Genomic DNA, 19,540 nt, shown 5'->3' with positions numbered 1-19,540 from the left:
AGGCAGAAGCTTCCTATGCGGAGCCCTGAGTCAGAACAGGCAAACGGATGCTTAAAAGGTCCTTTCTGAGCTCAAACAGTGCTCTGAGGTCAAAAGAACTCTCCACAGCAGCACCGAGCTAAGCAGAGGAACCACTGAGAAAGGCAGCAGACTTCAAAGCAGCAAGGTGCACTATGAGAGCTCTAGCACCTTCCTTGTCTGAAAGGGTGGAGGTGGAGGGCATGTTAAAACCCTCAAGGCCTACAAGATGGGAGTTGGAAATGAGTTTCCCTCCCAGCAATTCTCTCTTCTCTGGGTAGCTACAGAAGAGAAAACTCCTATATACACAAGTCACTGACAGCTAGAAAGGCTGCAGCTAAAGCTCTTCCTCTCCCAGTGTAAGGTGAGGGGGAGAGAAAAAAGAAAAGCAAAGGAGAAACCAAGGCTAATACATGGGGGTGGCAGTGAAAAGGGCATTTCTTGCACTGTGAGGCCTACATCAAAGACTGGAGAGGAGTGATTGGAGCAGATCCATCTCCATAAGAAGTCTTGACCAGTCCCTTGCAACTTCCAGTTAGTGGGTTAAGAGCCTCAGCTCTGGCTTTTAATTTAATCTTTTCTTTCATCCAAATTCTTTTTTTATTTGCTCCAGATTTTTTCACTTGTCTCCATCCTTCTTTCCCAGGAAAAAACACATATACACAAAGAACATGAGGGCCAATGCCTGGGTTCCATGCTTCTAGGACAATAAATTTGGGGAATGGGAGCACATGGGGGAGTATGGCTATGTATAACTACCCTGAGGAAAATCTTTTATGCCCATTACACTTTTGTATCTTGGTAAGTGGACACATACCGCACTAATTCTAATTTATTATAAAAGAGATAAAAATTCCCAGACCATCTATTTAGGAGCAAGGAACCAGAGGATTGTGCACGAAGAGGTCATTAACTATCCCGACATCTACTGGGTAACAGTAATAAATACTGCTTGCTAAACATGTATCATGAAATGGTTCTTAATTTATGCAAAGAACAATTTCACAATCCAGAAAACAGAATTCAAACAGAGAAAAAGCCATCCAGGACTTACTTATTGGCAGTAACTGGAGGAATTGATCACAACATGAGAGTTATATGAAAGTTTGGTACTAGTGACAATGGGCTACCTGAACACTACATGCAAACAGATTTAAACAATGCTCATTATTAAAATTAATTTTTTTTCAAATTGAAAGTAATTAACATTACAGCAGACTGTTATATTAATTTTAGAAATACTGTGATTAAGTTAATTAGACAAAAGTAAAAACTAAACATTTTAATGGCAACTACTGTAAGATACACTAATACAAGTGTAATAGATTTCAATAAGCAAATGTTGGGAAATTAAGAAACAATGAGCAGATGCAGCAATGGAAAGAATGTGATTGAAGGTGGAAAAGGGCTAGTGCATTCAAAAGAACACATAATTATGGCACAAGAGACCATAGTTCCTCTGCAAAGAAAAATGAATGTGCCTATGTAATGTCCCAACTTCCACTGCTTGTAAAGTAATTGTATTTGCTTGGCAGAAGGAAAGGACTGAGTACTACCTCCGTTGCACTGGACCGTGACTGGGCTGAATTGCTGTCACTTAACTCTGAAGTGACAGCAGGGACATAATTCATTCTTTGAACACTGAAACTTGCTCCACGATCAAGAATTACCGATTGGCTACTGTTGAAGATAGGCAGACAGCAAACTGAGAATGAAAGGACCTTATTCTTATCTGCAAAAGAGCGCTGTGAAACTCAAAAGCTTGTCTCTCTCAGCAACAGAAGCTGGTCCAATAAAATATATTATCTCATCCACCTTGTCTCTCTAATTTCCTGGGACCAACATGGCTACACCACCACCATATACAATGAAAAGACTTGTCATGAGAAAGTGTCTTTTTGGTCTTCAACTAGCTGAAGAGAACTATCTAGTGCATGTGATTGGAAATGACAAGAAAGAAGAAAGACTTTACCTGGAGATAAATATAGGGAAGATAAAAAGTACTTAAAAGGGAAAGGTAATGATACAGAGAGAGAACTTATTTAAACAAAATAGAGTTAAATAACAGTACGCAGGAATTAGCAATACAGTAGAACCTCAGAGTTACAAACTGACTGGTCAACCACACAGCTCACTTGGAACAGGCAGTATGGAATCAGGCAGTGGCAAAGACCAAAAAAAAAAGGAAAAAAAGGGCAACAACAGTACAGTGTTAAATGTAAACTGTTAAAAAAATAAAGGGAAAGTTTAAAAAAAAAGATTTGACAGGGTGAGGAAACTTTATGTGCTTCTTTCATTTAAATTAAGATGGTTAAAAGCAGCATTTTTCTTCTGCATAGTAAAGTTTCTACGCTGCATTAAGGCAATGTTCATTTCTAAACTTTTGAAAGAAGAACCATAACGTTTTGTTCAGTGTTACAAACATTTCTACCGTATATTTTAGATGGTTGAGTGTGAAAAGGGTTTAACAGGTAAAGACCTGATTCTGCCATCTTCATAATGAGTAGTACCTTATTCAAGGAGTAGTCTCTTTTACATCAAGGTTACAAGTATTCCTCACATGTATTGTGCCAGTATCAGGCCCTAAAAACATAGAAATATGAATTTAGCTTAAAGTAGGGAAGGACCAGAAAAATCTAGAAGAAAGTGTTAAGTTAATCACAGAATCAATATACAGTATAAAATATACAGTACCAAAAGTGGGGAAGTATACATGTAATTTTTATTGGTCAGGGCATAGGTTGTGGGATGTGCTAATTTGCTTTCCTGACCTTTAAATTTTGGATGTATGCTTGGAAAATAACCATGAATTGTGTATTGCCTTGAGAGATGGGTTTATGAACAGGTAAAGATCAGAGTCAGTTCTGGAACAGTCAAGCCTCTCCAACAGCAGCATCATGAAATTAAAAGCCAATTCCAGAAACTGAATAACTCATGGCTGAAGAAGCAGCATTATTTGGTGCAGGACATTATTATGGAAAGAAGGTCTTCTCATCACAGTTAATGTTATTATCAAGATTACATTATAAGCCTGATATTTATATCCCTTCTCTAAACTGGGACATGGAAAAAATCGTTGGCTGAAAATTGGGGTGCTCAGGACTACAATGAAGTGTTTTTCCCTTAAATCTCAAATAAGTTCAAGAAACGGTTTTGAATGTTCAGCTAATTAAAAATTATCCCCTTTGCACATTTGAAAGTAATCCTTTTTCAGTGCCCTCGCTTCAAAATGGAAATATTTACAAACTAAGGCCTTGATCCTGCAAATGCCCTGTAGAGGCAGATCCTTGCACTGGCCTGGAGGTACACTGACTTCACTGGGACTATGCGAGTACACAGAGCAGTTTGCAAGAGCAGAGCCTTATTGCATAGGTATACAGTAATAAAAAAAATTCACACATAGGGTAGTTAAAAAGAGGCAGTATGTTCCAGGAGATAGGACTTTCTAGTTTCTACTAAAACTGGTTGGAAAATGAATTTTCTGTTCCATGAAAAATTTTGAGATTTCATTCCAAATTGCGACAAAGCCAAAATTTTAAAAAATTCTGTGAAATGAAATCTGAAATTTATTTTTGGTAAACTGAAACATTTCATTTTGTTTTTAACACTTTACTTTTAATATTTTTAAGTACAGATTTTTTAAAAAAGTTGTTTCAAAATGAAAAATAGACATTTTTCATTTAAAAAATGTCAGAATGGGGCATTTTGACATTTTCAAAACTTGTTTCTATTTAAATTTTTTTCTTGTTGTTTCACCTTGCTTTTCATAGATGAATCTCTGATAGCTGTAAAGAGTTTATGCTCCACATTGACTGGGACCAGTATCCCTGAACTATTTGATTGGCTAAATGAGTTCTGCAAGCCAGTATCTGGCATCCATGATAATAGTACATGTCTCTGGTTCCACAACAGGGTTGTTATGCTAGGAAACGTGTGGGAAGGTCCACCAGTCCAGAAAGGACATGATTTCCTGGCCTACTGAAACTGCAATGTAGACAGGAAAGAATGCTTGCAGGAAGAGACAGAAGAAACCTCTGGAACAGTCACAAATGGTATTGTCCAGGTCAGAAGATCTTTGCAAGAAACTAGCATCCCAAGGAAGTTTCTCTTGGGAAGGGTTTAATTGGCTTTTTTTTCTGGATGATTGTTAAAAAGCCATGTTGCTGGAGAAATATTATGTGTTTGCTGTTCTAAAGAGCTTGTCATCTTGAATATGCCTGAATGGGAATGCTGTGGAGAAAGGGATATATATATATATCTCGCACACACACACATACATACATGCATGTACCCTTCTCTTCCTGGGAGCAGCTATCAGGACCACTATCACTTCAGTAAGGGTAAGATGGCAAGGCCAAATGGTAGTACCGTGTACTGACAGCAGTTTACACCTGTGATAAATAAAGTAGGGGGATAGCTCCCTTTGATGGACACCCAGCCAGCCAATTAGCTGTAAAGTCCCTCTTCGTAGCTGTTCTTTACTTGCTTTACCTGTAAAGGGTTAAAAAGTCCCCCAGGTAAAGAAAAAAAAAAGTGGGCACCTGATCAAAAGAGTCAATGGGTGGGCTAGAACTTTTTTAAATGGGGGAAAAAAAAAACTTCCCTTTGTTTGTGTGTTGTCTCTCTCCAAGAAAGGGGAACAGAGGGCAGCAGGAATGTTGTGTAAGGCTTGAACCAGGTATAAAAATTCATCTTCCATACCCTTCTGCCCCTCTGAGTTGGCAGCAACAAGGGCCAGATTCAGTATCCAGGGGTTTCTTTTCAATAACGCAATGCAAAACTGGCTCGAGCCCCCAGCCAGTGTCCTGGGACAGTTACATACCACCCCCCCAGGCGCCTCTACGAGGCAATACTTCCCCTCTTGCAAGCACAGAGTCTGAGTGCAGCAAAATCCTTTTAATAAAGGAGGGAAGCAACATGGCATCATATTGGGGAAACACCACAAACAGGATTTATAATATAAACCATGAGCAAAAGACACACCAAGTAAGTTTTGACAGTGTCCTTTTTCCCTTAGGTCTTAAGTCCAATCACCCCAAAGTCCAACAACCCAAAAGACTCTGTCCCTGGTCAGTGCCGCCCCAGAGTTCAAAAGTTTATCTGAGGAGTTTTACATCCCCCCCCTCAGCCTGGGTGGAAATGGGGGGCACACAGGGTGTTAAGGGGCACCTTACATGGTCCGAGGCCAACTGCTCCTCCTCTCCATGGGGTTCTGCTGCAGCCTTCACCATGAACAGCTCCACTCCACCAGGCGACCCGTGAGCCGCTCCAGCCATCCCCGCAAACCACTCTGCTTGCTCACTGTTCCGTGGGCCGGTCCAGCCGACCCGTGAGCTGCTCCAGCTGTCCCCGCAAACCGCTCTGCTCACTCGCTGTTCCATGGGCCGGTGCAACTGTCCCACAACCTGCTCAGCTCCGCCCGGCTCACTGTTCTGTGGGGCCACTCCAACCGTCCTGCAAACTCCTAAGCTCCACTCCGCTCACTGTTCGATGGGCTGCTCCAATCATCTGCAAACTGCTCCACTCTGCCAGTTGCTTAGCAATATATCTTCAGGCTCCCCCACTAATTAACACAGCACTCAGCTCAGTAAGTTTAGCTCTTTTAGTGATGTCAGCTCTTAGTGATTTCAGCTGGTAGTAGGGGAGCCCCAGTGCTGGTGCACCATTGGCCCAAAGTGAATTCAGCTCAGCAGTTTCTAGCTAGATTCCTAATGAAATCAAAATTAGCTCTGCTATTGAAAAGTGGACAGAAGAGGAAGAGCAATTGGTGTTCCAGGCCCTCAAAAGGGGCCCATACCATCAGGTACACATGCCAATCCCTAGCCTCTCTCAATTCACTGGGTTTTGGGACCCATGTCCCTTGTCTAGCGAGTGCTACTTAGTTGATGGTGAGATCCTCTGTCATAAAACAGGTTCATAGTCCCTCATTCACATAATCAGGGTAACAACACTTTATTCCTCCTGCCCCATTTAGGCTGCCATCGGCGATGCTAGGTGGGGTGGGTGTGCCTATGCAAACAAGATCAGCCCCTGAAATTCTTTTCCACACTTGCCATAATTCACTACCGGATGTCGCAGTACAGCTCATCCTGACTCTGCTTACACCTAGAAAAAATTATTGGACAGGGCATGTTTAAATAGAAGCGATTAGGTTTATTTTTTTTATTTTGGCCTGTACATCTCCTCTCTGCTAATCCCAGATGCTTTTGTTTTCTTGTAACCTTTAATTTGAACCCCCCACGAAAGCTATTTTGGGTGCTTAATTTTTGTAATCGTTTCTTTTAAGATCTAGCAAAAAGCCTAAGTTCCAGATGTAGTTTTTTCCTTTTTGTTTTTAATAAAATTTACCTTTTTTAAGAACAGGATTGGATTTTTGGTGTCCTAAGAGATTCGTGCATGTTCTTTGATTAGCTGGTAGCCACAGCTAATTTCCTTTGTTTTCTTTCTTAGCTCTTCCCTGGGGGTGGGGGTGAAAGGGCTTGAGGGTACCCGACATGGAGGAATTCCCAAGTGCTCCTTCCTGAGTTCAAAGGGAGTTTTTTGCATTTGGGTGATGGCAGCGTTTACCAAGCCAAGGTCGGCAAGAAGCTATAACCTTGGGAGTGTAATACAAGCCTGAAGTGGCAAGTATTAATTTTTAGAATCCTTGCAGGCCCCTATCTTCTGCACTCAAAGTGACAGAGTGGGGATTCAGCCTTGACAACATCATAAAAGAAAAAGAGATGTTTTCTATGGGAAGACTGTACTGAGATGTGGAGATGTACTTCCCATAGGTCTATGGAGTAACTCTAAGATATGGCCAACGGGAGAGTCTTCAGAGTTTTTATCATGAGGAGTGATTTTCTCACTGGATTTGTTCAGCAGTTCAGGTCTAGAATAGCACTATTTCCTCCAGAGCTCTTAGAGATTAGGTAGAAAGCAGAGTAACATTACCAGATGCTATTCCTTTTGAGATAGGCTCCCTTTCCCTAAAATCCAGGAGATGAGCAATAGCCTTTATCATTACAGAGTATTTGGTTGGATTTGAGATGAGGCAAACAAAAAATGCTTCAAGGAAGTCTGAAGAATTCGCTAACATATCCCTTGCTCAAAACTTTCATCTTCATCTGCCTGAGGTGGTAGTCACACCTCAAGAAATTTAAGTCTACTCCCCAGCTGAAACAGCTGCACCAACAAATAGAAAAAACAATTTTCAAAGAGTCCTATTTTTGGGGCGGTGGGGGAGGAGGGAAGAGGAGGAGGGATGGGCAGCCGGTTAACACCAGCCCTGGTTCTTCCTGCTCTGTTGTAATTCCAGTGTCTCCTGGAGAACAAACCACCATCACATCAACATCTTACTGAGCCCAATTACTAAAATAATAAATAAAATAAAATGACTGTTTCACTTTGTTATAAGATCTGTAAGCCCTCTTCTGTCTGGAGGAAGTTCAGGATTTATTTTCCTTATCCACAGCTTCAAACATGGGATGCTTTAAAAGGATGCTCTAAAGAGCTTTCCCCCGGCAATAGATAGAGAATAACAGATGCATAGCCTGTATGTCCTCTTTTTAGGAGCTAATCCATGAATGTTGTCTCATGGTCACCATGTTCCTAGCCCTTGACCTGGATGTAAAATGTAAGAAGTCTAAGGAAGCATCAGAGATGAAGATGCTAAAGAGCTTTTATGCAGTATTATTCTGATATTGTTTGGTCTGATCAAGAGATATCATAGGGGATATCAGTTCAAGCCCAAATGGGCTGGGTGGGTTCAGCTGTGGCTCAGATGGATGCCAAAGATACTTTAGTTACACAAGAGAGAAGGTTCCACACTATGGTTTGAAAACTCCTCTGAAAGAAAATGCCCTGTTTGCACCCCAAAGAAAATTTGTCTAATTTTTTGACTTTACTCATGCTCTAAAGAGTGGCCTTTTTTCTTGGCATCTGACTCCAATTAAAAAAACCCCGTTGGTCTGGAACATCTTTCTTCTCAACTGAAGAAACTGTGGGATGGGGATGGAGGTATAGACTTCTTTCTTTCTTTTTGTTAGATAGAGTCACGCCAGTCACCCATCACTGACAAGCATCCTGCCTTCAGAGCTGTAAAAACAGAAGAAAAGCACTGGAATGGTAAAAAAGGCCAAATAGGAGAATGTATGAACTATAAAGTTATTTTAATATTTATCTACCTTACCTTATAATTTCCATGCTTCTAATGTTTGTTTTAACCAACATTCTCAAAATTTATTTTAATGTTTACTTAATGTAGGAATCTTAAATTTAATATTCATATTACTTTAGCACATATGACACACTCCTTTCCCCAGATGAGCTCATAGTCTAATATCAGTGATATTGAAAGGAGATGGAAGAGAAGTACGGTAGGATTAGATACAATCAACTTATGCAATTTTTACACACATTTGCAATTAAAATAAATAAGTGACATCTGTGCCCTATCCATTTGTATCTCCACTTACCCATCATTAATTAGCTGATTTTTGTATAGGTACTGCTGCATAGGCGGGTCTTGAGATTAAAAAGTCAAAAAATTTTGTTGGAAAATAATATTGCTGTGTACTTCTACAGTACATTTCATTAGAGGATAGCAAGTATTTAATAAACATTCATGAACTTAGTCTCTCAATAGCCAGGTGTAGTCGGTATTCAGACTATATCAAAAACTCAAAATGCAGTCCAATCCCAGAGTGTACTGAAATCCCTGGATAAACAAATGATAGGGCTTTTCTACATGATGGGTAATGCAGTCTACAGGCATGTGATTTTTAAAGATCACTAACTTGTTGTGCATTAATTGGGACATATAGATCCTGCTGATGCGCTCTAACACCATGCTGTTAAAGCGCACTAGGGAACATTTAGGGCTGGTCTGCACTACCGCAGTAAATTGATCTAAACTACACTACTTCAGTTACATGAATAACGTAACTGAAGTCGATGTAGCTAGAGCCACTTATCGCGGTGCCCACACTTTGTTGGGTCGATGGGAGAAGCTCTCCTGCCAACTTACCTTATGCTTCTCGGGGAGGTGGGGCACAGATATCGATGGGAGAACGCTTTCCCATTGATTTAGCACATCTTCACCAGACCTGCTAAATTGATGCCGCTGCATCGATTGCAGCAGTGCCAATTTAGCTCTGTAGTGTAGGCATGGCCTGAGTATGCACAACAGGGTCTCCATAGATCAATTAATGTGTAACGCATTAGTGCACCTCAGAAACCACACACAATTACTGAACATTATTCCACAGTGTAGACATGTCCTTAGTTATGCCCCCCAGGGTCACACTGTATTCTTCATTGGGTTCAGATTCTTCAGCTAGATCACAGTGAAAGGGCTCTGGATGACAAACCAAAAAACCCAACCAAAAAAACAAACCAAACCAAAACAAAAAAACAGTCATGAGCTAAATACTATACTTTAGGCTTCCCATCCTAAGAAAATGAGGCTAGCTATATCTGAAGACAGGCCAGAGAAAGCCAGAGTGCAGCCCCTTCAAAGGTCATCAATCTGCAAAGCCATTTAGTTTCACTGTGCTTCAGTGCTAAGGAAGCTAAAACACAGCCTTTGAAATTGGTCGACACCATTTACAAGCCAGGAAACCAGTGATGAAGGTTTTGAGAAGTCAGCACTCTAGGATAAATAGTGCCCATATTTAAAAAAGGGAAGAAAGAGAACTACAGACCTGTCAGCCTCACTTCAGTCCCCAGCAAAATCATGGAGCAGGTCTTCAAGGAATCCATTTTGAAGCACTTGGAGGAGAGGAAGGTGATCAGGAATAGTCACCATGGATTCACCAAAGGCAAGTCGTGCCTGACCAACCTGATTGCCTTCTATGAGGAGATAACTGGCTCTGTGGATATGGGGAAAGTGGTGCTATAGCTTGACTTTAGCAAAGGTTTTGGTACGGTCTCCCACAGTATTCTTGCCAGTAAGTTAAAAAAGTATGGATTGGATGAATGGACTATAAGGTGGACAGAAAGCTGGCTAGATTGTCAGGCTCAACGGGTAGCGATCAATGGCTCAATGTCTAGTTGGCAGCCGGTATCAAGCGGAGTGCCCCAGGGGTCGGTTTTGTTCAACAAAAATTATTGATTATCTGGATGATGGGATTAATTGCACCCTCAGCAAGTTAGCAGATGACACTGAGTTGGGGGGAGAGGTAGATATGCTGGAGAGTAGGGATAGGGTCCAGGGTGACCTAGACCAATTGGAGGATTGGGCAAAAAGAAATTGGATAAGGTTCAACAAGGACAAGTGCAAAGTCTTGCACTTAGGAAGGAAGAATCCCATGCACTGCTACAGGCTGGGGACCAACTGGCTAAGCAGCAGTTCTGCAGAAAAGGACTTGGGAATTACAGTGGACGAGAAGTTGGATATGAGTCAGCAGTGGGTCCTTGTTGCCAAGAAGGTCCACAGCATATTGGGCTGTATTAGTAGGAGCATTACCAGCAGCGCGAGGGAAGTGATTATTCTCCTCGATTCAGCACTGGTGAGGCCACACCTGGTGTATTGTGTCCAGTTTTGGTCCCCCCACTACAGAAGGGATGTGGACAAATTGGAAAGAGTCCAGCGGAGTGCAATGAAAATGATTAGGGGGCTGGGGCACATGACTTACGAGGAGAGGCTGAGGGAACTGGGGTTATTTAGTCTGCAGAAGAGAAGAGTAAGGGGGGATTTGATAGCAGCCTTCAACTACCTGAAGGGAGGTTCCAAAGAGGAGGGAGCTAGGCTGTTCTCAGTGGTGGTAGATGACAGAACAAGAAGCAATGGTCTCAAGTTGCAATGGGGGAGGTCTGGGGTGGATAATAGCAAACACTATTTCACTAGGAGGGTGGTGAAGCACTAGAATGGGTTACTTAGGGAAGTGGTGGAATCTCTATCCTTAGAGGTTTTTAAGGCCCAGCTTGACAAAGCCTTGGCTGGGATGATTTAGTTGATATTGGTCCTGCTTCGAGCAGGGGGTTGGACTAGATGACCTCCTGAGGTCTCTTCCAACCCTAATATTCTAAGATTCTATGAGAGGGCTGAAGAATACAAAACCCCCCAAAACTGCTAGCCAGATCTCTCAATGTTCTTATTTCAGCTGTACTGACCCTCCTAGACCTTGGAGCCAGGGTGACCTATTCCCCTACACTTTAAATGGCACTCCGCAGCCCCTGCCCACCCAAAGACCTTTGGAAAATGGAAGGTATTGGATAGGCCTGATTTTTGAGATGAGTATCTGCAACTCCCATCAAAGTTAAAGGGAGATGCAGTTGCTCCTCACCTCTGGAAAAAAAATCAGACTCTAAAGTTAACAGTTGTACTTTTGGTTTTCATTCTTCTCTGGTTAACCTTTTTCCAGGAATTACCCACCCTGTGATGGGTTTAATATACATGGCCATCTAAGCTACCATGAGTTATAAGAAGGAAATGATGTGGCTTTGTTAAGAACTGCTAAAGAGTTTTTAAGGGAAATAAATCCTTGTACTGAAAATAATAGAAAAGTGAATAAAATAGACAGTATACAGATGTCTCAAGCTACAGGGAGTTTATAGAACAAAAATTATTTATACAGAAATATTAATAGAACTCTGTGTGTGTGTGTGTATATATATATATATATAGAGAGAGAGAGAGAGAGAGAGCACGCAAATGGCAAAATGAAGGGCTAGGATAACTACAAGTGTAAGCAGAATCAGGATGAGCTCTACCCTGATATCTGGTGGAAAGAATTTCAGAGAGTGTATTTGCATAGGCATGCCTACCCCATCCCAGGCTGCTGAGCTGTAGGACTGCTTTGTGACAGAAATGAATCAACCTCAGTTGGGTGGTACTTGCTAGACAAGGGACATGGGTTCCAAAACCCAGTGAATGGAGAGAGGCTGGGGACAGGTATCTGTGCCTGGTGGTGCAGTCTCCTTGTGGAGCCAGAAGCACCAATTCCACCCCCTCCTCTCTCCACTGTGGAATGTCAGAGTTGATTTTTTATTCCCTTAAGAATCTAGATACAGGTGACTGAGCTGAACTCACTTTGGGCTAATGGTGCACTAGCACTGGGGCTCCCCTACTATGAGCTGAGATCACTAAGAGCTGAAATTACTGAGCTGAGAGCACTGAGTACTGTGCTAACTAGTGGGGGAGCCTGAAGCTATACTGCGGAACAAAGCAGCTGGCGGAGTGGAGCAGTTGTGGGGATGGCTGGAGCGGATCACAGGACAGCTGGTGGAGCGGAGTGACTGGTAGAGCGGAGTAGCTGTGGGACGGGTGGAGCGGCCCACAGAGCGAACGGAGCCGAGCAGTTTGCAGGGAGAACTGGAGCAGCTCATGGAGCAGAGCAGCTGGTGGAGCGGAGCAGTTTGTGAGGACGGCTGGCAGAGCAGAGTGGAGCAGCTGGTAAAGCAGAGCAGTTCGTGGAGAAGGTGGAAGCAGAACCCACGGAGAGGCAGGGCAGTTGGCCCCGGACCACCTAAGGTGCCCCTTTCTACCCAGACTGGGGGGAGGGACCTCTACAGATAAACTCTCGAACTCTGGGGTGGCATTGACCAGAGACTTTTGGGTTGTTGGACTTTGAGGTGATTGGACTTAAAACCCTAAGGGGAAAAAGGACATTGCCAAACATACTTGGAGGTGGGTTTTTGTTTACGGTTTGTGTTATAACCCTGTTTGTGGTGTTTCTCCAATGGGATGCCGCATAGATTCCTTCCTTTATTAAAAAGATTTTGCTATACTCAGACTCCGTGCTTGCAAGAGGGGAAGTATTGCCTCCTAGAGGCGCCCAAGGGTGTGTGGTATGTGAGTGTCCCAGGTCACTGGGTGGGGGCTCGAGCCGGTTATGCATTGTGTTACTGAAATGGAACCCCTGGATACTGAACCCGGCCCTTGTTGCTGCCAACTCAGAGGGGCAGAAGGGTTACACAAGTAACTACTTAAAGAGTGTAAATTGGGATTGTTTAGAGTGATCTAAAGGGATAAACTGTAGCTAGGAGTAACAGGATAAAATTAAGGAAAGAAAAAATTAAGAAGAATATCAGGCAAAAAATCTTAATAGTAAGAATCTACTCCACTGTGGAAGTTATGGAGATTTCATCAGTTGTTTTATCAGTTGTGTATCTTCTATTCAAGATGGCAGTATATCACAAAATAATTTTGATGAGAACATAATCCTCTTATAAAATCGCAGTATGATCACACTTGTATCGAACAAGAGGAGGAGAAACTGGATTATAATGTAAAATTTATTCAACAACAAATCAAATACAAAAAATACCATTTTGTATACATTTTCAAGTTAACATTAGTAAGAAACACTTTTGAAATAAAGCCTATCTTTATACACTGATTCTCTAAAGTTACCCCTAGATTTGCAAGGTTGTGTTTTTTTAGACTGTCAGACTTCTTTTTAACTGGACACAATCAACTCCACATCTCAGAAAACAAATGACATAGCTTCAGATACTACAGCTGCTGCCCAGTTCCCCTGACAAATTTTGTGATTAAGAATTTTTTTCCTCCCTTGTTGTTGTGTGAAAGCCATAGAAAGAAATGGGGAAAATGGCTCACTATATAGTGATAACGGTGACCCTGATTATGCTCTCAAATGTATACAGTGAACAAACAGAAAAAAATGAATTTCTTTCTCTAGACTTTCAGTTATAAAATAGGTGTTACTTGTCACAGTAGTAGGTGTGACACTCTCTAGGTACAATCTGGACTGTTGAACAGCTGAATCCCCTTTCTCTTTAGTCTAGGGTGCCTTTTACACTGCTTGGTTCTGCTCATATGCAAACTTCAGCATGTAACTTGATCCAAGCTACACAGTATTGAATTCTACTAGAGAGCCACTCATGAATTACATCTGGGGCAACACCAGCAAATTATTAGTTCTAGCCTTGTTGCCCAGAAATGTACATCTTTTATTGCTCAGTACCCTCTTGAACAGTATAAGCTCATAGAAAGTCTGTCATTTCATCAAAGGAAAATGTGCATGCATCAGCTTCGTTATCTCAAGCAGAGGTTCCCAAACACTTCAATCTAAACCCACACTGGTATAGATAAAACTATAAAACAAGTTTGTTAACTACAGAAAGATAGATTTTAAGTGATTGCAAGTAATAAGGTGTAAAAGTAAAAATTGGTTACAAAGAAAATAAAAGATAAACATGAAATCTAATACCTAACTTACCAAGCTGAGTATACTTAAAAACAAAGAGGTCTGTATCACCATAAGCTGCAGTAAATTCCACAGGTTGGGCCTCCTTCCAGCTTAGGACCCCTCTCCCAGGTCAGAGTCCTTCAGGTGTTCGTTGATGTCATGAGCAGAGAGATGGGAGGAGGAGAGGTGAAGGCCACAGTTTCTCATTTTTATACTCTTCTCCCCTCTTTGAGGATTACCCTAGCTTGGATGGAGGTGACAAGCAATATCTTGTGTAAATGAGGTTTAGATCATCCCTGTGATGAAATGTATATTTCTTGTTTACCCCTTCTTCTCTGCTGGGTGTTGGTCTGTCCTTTGTTGTCTCTGAGAAACTAATCTATGGGCATTCTCCAGAATTATCACATACTTTAGTAACATCATACAGTAAAATCCCATAGCTTTACACAGTGTTGTTACATACATTTTGACAGGACAATTATGTTCAGCAGATTGTGAGGTTTCAAATGATACCTCATAAGGCATACTTTGTACAAAATACATCAAACTTTATTAAAGTGGTGAATGTGGAGTACAGGGTGTCACAAGAAACTATTTTTTCAGACAGAAATGTGATTTTTAAATTGAGATTGTTCCTTTATGTTTCAAATAAAACAGGTGACTATCACACTAATTTAAACTGTATATTAGATATAAATACAGTAACTCTTCACTTAACATCTTCCCACTTAACATGGTTTCGAAGTTACGTTGCTGCTCCATTAGGGAACATACTTGTTTAAAGTTGTTCAGTGCTCTCTTATAACATCATTTGGCTGACTTTACAAGGGAGCACTGCACAAGTTCCTCTTCTCCGCCTCCTCCCCCTCCCGCACCCCCTCCTCCCAGCACTTCCCCTGCTACCAAATAGCTATTTGGCGGCACTTAGGACTTTCTTGGAGGGAGGGGCCCTGGGGCCCTGGCCTGCAGCTCTAAAGCCCCTTTCGGAATGCGGCCCTGCAAGCACAGGCTGGAAGACTCAGGAAGAGCAGGGGCAGCCGCACAGCCAGCGGCTGGAGAGAAACAGCGCTTTCTCCTTCAAAGCCGGCCGGAGAGAAGCGGCGCTTTGAAGGGGAAAGCCAGTTCTGGCAGCTGGCTGCGCGGCTGTCCCTGCTCCTCCTGAGTCCTCTGGCCCATGGAGGAGCAGGGGCAGCCACGCAGCCAGCGGCTGGAAAGAAGCAGCGCTTTCCCCTTCAAAGTCAGCTGGAGAGAAGTGGCGCTCTGAAGGGGAAAGCGCCGCTTCTCTCCGGTCGCTGGCTGTGTGGCTGCCCCTGCTCCTCCTGAGTCCTCCGGCCTGTGCTCGCAGGGCTGCATTCCGAAAGGGGCTTTAGAGCTGCAGGCCAGGGCCCCGGGGCCCCCATAGCCCAGCGCCCTGCAGCCCCTAAAGCCCCTGCGTTCAGATGGCCCTGCCAGCGGGGGGGGGTGGGTGGGGGGCAGTGGCCATGGGGGCTGTGCTGCACCGCGCAGAGCCACTTGCAAACCCCCTGCACCAAACAGGAGCTGCCCTCCCGCATCCTCCCTCCCAGACCCTGCACCCCCACCCTGAGCATCCTCCTGCACCCTAACTTCCTTCCAGACCCTGCACCCCCAGTCCTGAGTCCCAGGGATAAGCCAGGGGCACCTCCCCACCACAGTACAGTACAATATATAATACCTTTTGTCTGCCCCCCAAAAATTTCCTTGGAACCTAACTACCCTCATTTACATTAAATCTTATGGGAAAATTGGATTCGTTTAACATTGTTTCACTTAAAGTTGCATTTTTTCAGGAACATAACTACAACGTTAAATGAGGAGTTACTGTATGCCTACTATGTAAAAAAGCTGAGAGGCCAAAAAGGACTACATCTGTTTCACTGATGATCTCAAGGTAACCCCTTCCTCAGATGTGTATGTTGTGATATCAGCATTTGGAGATAGTTGCACAGAAATCAGCTAGTGTACCCATTCCCTATAGGCATAGTTTGACTTCTATATTTGGGAGATTAGGAGAGCTAAATACTATTAATAATAGGTATACGTCTAACTTCCGGATTTACCGATTGTTAGTAGTACTAAAATTACACTGTAGTTGAAATCAAATACAGTTTAAGTTCATTATTTAATCACCATTTTTTATTTCAGCTTAATTATTTGACAACTTTATCCACTACCACTTAAAAATCAACATTAGCAGAAAAACAAATTCTTGAATAAACAGAACTGAACACTTTCATGTAACTATGAATCATGTCTCTGGTTTTAGAGCTACATAAACATTGTCTTAATATAGAAATACTGTATTTACCTTAATGCAGATGCAATCGTCTTTCCCTTCTGTTAGTGTAAATGTCTACAATATTCTCTGGAATCAGCTTTCCAGTTGAATCAGCTTCTATGTGAAGAAGAGCCAGTGAAGAAAATTTCTTCACCTATGGTTGAACACAACCCAGTTTCTAATCCGTCTCATTGCAGACAAGATTTGTTCTGATGTGGCCATCCTGACTGGAAATGTGAGAGCTAACAATGAGTTTGTAATAGTTTTGGTACATAATCTGAGACATTTCTTCTTGAACTCTTTGAAAGGTAACAGGAGATTCCGTACTGGTAAAAATGTCCATTTCTCCAGCTGCAAGGTGAAGATTTATTTTGAGTAGGTCTGCATATTTCTGCATGAGTGGATGAATGCCATTTTTGTCACAATTTAAGAGTGAGCCACATGCTTCAGCAATTTCCATTGATTCTTTTGAGAATTGTCTCTCTAACTCTGCAATTATGCCATTCAAACCAGGAAGGTTCAACTGCTGATGCCACCTGTTGTTTTTTTCAGATGCAGTTACCATCTTGGGCATTTCAGATACATTTGTTGCCTCTTCTACACACTCTCTTTGACCCAAAGTTATTGGAACAATGAAGTCTGTAAGAGCTGCCGAGGCTTTTATTACTTTTTTCTTTTTGGTGAGTGAAGTGTCTTCATCTGGTACTGCAATGTTATGGTCTTGACAGAACTCTGTAAATTCTTTCCACATATTTTTCCAGCCTTCTTCACTTCTGCATTTCGCAAAGTACACTTTCATTTTCTCTCTGATAGGGAAGCTTTTGAAAGTGTGGTATCGATGCCTTAAAGTCCTTTGTGAGCAACATGAACAGCTTTCATAAAATATTGACAAATAATCAAGCATGCAATGAATGAAACTCTAGTTATGTGATGATAAAGGCCATTTGCCTCTACAGACCACTTTTTGCCTTGTTCACTCAGATCTTTTAGACACTGCATTATGGCAGTGTATTGCATTTTTACTATAAGCACACTTCTCCACTTACATGCTCAATGCATATCAGTGGGCTGTTCAATCTCCTGTTGCTTGAGACCCAAAGTTGTCTGCATGTCAAGAAACATCTGATGATTGGTTGGTTCCACAAAGACTGAATACAATTTCTTAAGTAGTTAGAAAGCCCACAGCACTACAATTTACTTTACTGCACTCCATGGAGGACATGGTGGAATTTGTGTGCCATGCAATATACATACACTGCAAACAGATGGTCTTTTTTCATTCACTGTTGAACCCCAGCAGTGTGTCCTGACATCACAGACGCACCATCATAAGATTGAGCAACTATCGGCACATTCTGCAATCCACTTCAAAGCTGTCTTTATGGCAGTATAAATGCCATTTGCATTTCAGGAAGAAAAGCAAATTGATGGAGCACAGGAGCCTTTCTTTAATCTCTAGGTTTTCTGAGTATCTGATACAAACTGGAAGCTGTTCTGTCTTAAATGACCTGGCCTCACCCACAATTACAGAAAAATAAATAAATAAGGGTCTTTTTCACTGCCTGTACAGTTTTTATTTGCAAACCAAATCTGCACACATCTGCAGTACTTTATTTTGAAATTCAGGGCTTGTGTAATTAAAATAACTTGACTGCAGTTTCTTGAAAGTTTCATCATACTTTGAAAAGAAATCATAACATTCATGGAAACTCTCTTTCAATTTAGATTCCTTTCCCTGATTGTGCCCTTGAAATGGTAAACCAATTTTTGAAAGTAATTTGACAATATCACAAAACTTAGTAAGGTAATCCTAGTTTCTCTCATTGGTACTTTTATGACTTGCTGAAAGCTTCACTGCTACTGATCCAGTTTCTTTGCTATGTTTGAAGCATTGCCACTTTTCCATACATTTCACATGAACCTTGGAAACAGTATGTTTAGACAATTTTTCAGAGACTGTCATACAATTCCCCACACCATTTTTGATTAAGGTATCATCCACATAGGCTGTTTCAGAATGGATGTAATAGCAGGAAATGCAGAATACAGCATCAACAGAATATTCAACCCAAGGAAATTTGTTGTAATGGAAAACTGGAAAAGAATGACTGTGTTTCCCAAACATTCTTCTTGGAAAATCAGGCAGATGTCGTTGATTAGGCCCGTTGCTTTTTTCTCCAAGATCTGTAGGAAAAGTTACACTTCTCACATCATACTTCAGCTGTATCTATGCTGAGAGAACCTGTACTCACTGCATGCAAACATTCGAGATCCTTTTGCTCTATTCGCAATGATAAGGTGCCCAGACCCTGTAAGGATACAGCCTTTTCCTGCAGCCATATTGTAAGGCCTAAGGCCTTTGTCTTCACCCATATTGAGAACTAAGAAGCAGGAAGTCACATCCTCACATTCCATCTAAACTACATTAAAGCAATGTAATATCAGGCTGTTAAGAAGGCAATCCTGTGCTAATAGCACCCACTATCACCAGATAAAGGAACAAATCTTAAGATGGTTAAAGAAAACTTACTAGTTTGATAGCATTCTGTCTGTCAAGAAATCATTTAACAATAGTTGTGGTTGTGAAATCCTCATTTCCTTATTGTTTTATCTTTATGGTCCCCACTTCTTTATTGTTTGTCTATATGATCTCTGTCTGGTTCTTTGATTGTTTCTGACTGTTACATAATTAATTTTGCTACGTGTGTATTAATTACAGCGATGGGATGATTAGGTTAGAGAATTTTGTTACAATATGTTAGGACTGGTTAGTAAAATTTTAGTAAAATGATTGGTTAAGGTGCAGCTAAGCAGGACTCAAGTTTCACTATATAAACTGGGGTCAAAAAGGAAGTTCTTTGGGAACCAACTCCAGGACACAGCCCAAAGATCAGAGTTGCCAGACCGCAAGACTCAGCCAATGACACCAGGCAGAAACTAGAGTCCCCCCCATATGACCTGATCCTGACTGGCCATCAAGAAAAGTTCATGTCTTATTGGGAGATGTACTTATTGCATGTGTAGCGTGTGCATTGTTTTAGTGATTGTTAATAAATAGATGGTAAGTAGGATATCACTGATAAAAGACCCC

At 41.8% G+C, this 19,540-nt stretch overlaps 1 long non-coding RNA gene across 1 annotated transcript in view; it reads right to left on the bottom strand.

Annotated features, from left to right (window-relative positions):
- The window catches only part of LOC127050823 (uncharacterized), a 42,213-nt gene that overhangs the window by 9,476 nt on the left and 13,197 nt on the right, over positions 1-19,540 (bottom strand). Inside the window, exon 2 of the long non-coding RNA XR_007774290.1 lies at positions 2,529-2,601. This is a non-coding gene — a long non-coding RNA (uncharacterized LOC127050823). The remainder of the gene's footprint in view (positions 1-2,528; positions 2,602-19,540) is intronic.

The sequence above is a fragment of the Gopherus flavomarginatus genome, chromosome 1 (assembly GCF_025201925.1).
Source record: "Gopherus flavomarginatus isolate rGopFla2 chromosome 1, rGopFla2.mat.asm, whole genome shotgun sequence".
Classification (NCBI taxonomy): domain Eukaryota; kingdom Metazoa; phylum Chordata; order Testudines; family Testudinidae; genus Gopherus; species Gopherus flavomarginatus.
The sequence above is the reverse complement of the archived record's forward strand: the minus strand, read 5'-3'. Positions and strand labels throughout refer to the sequence as shown.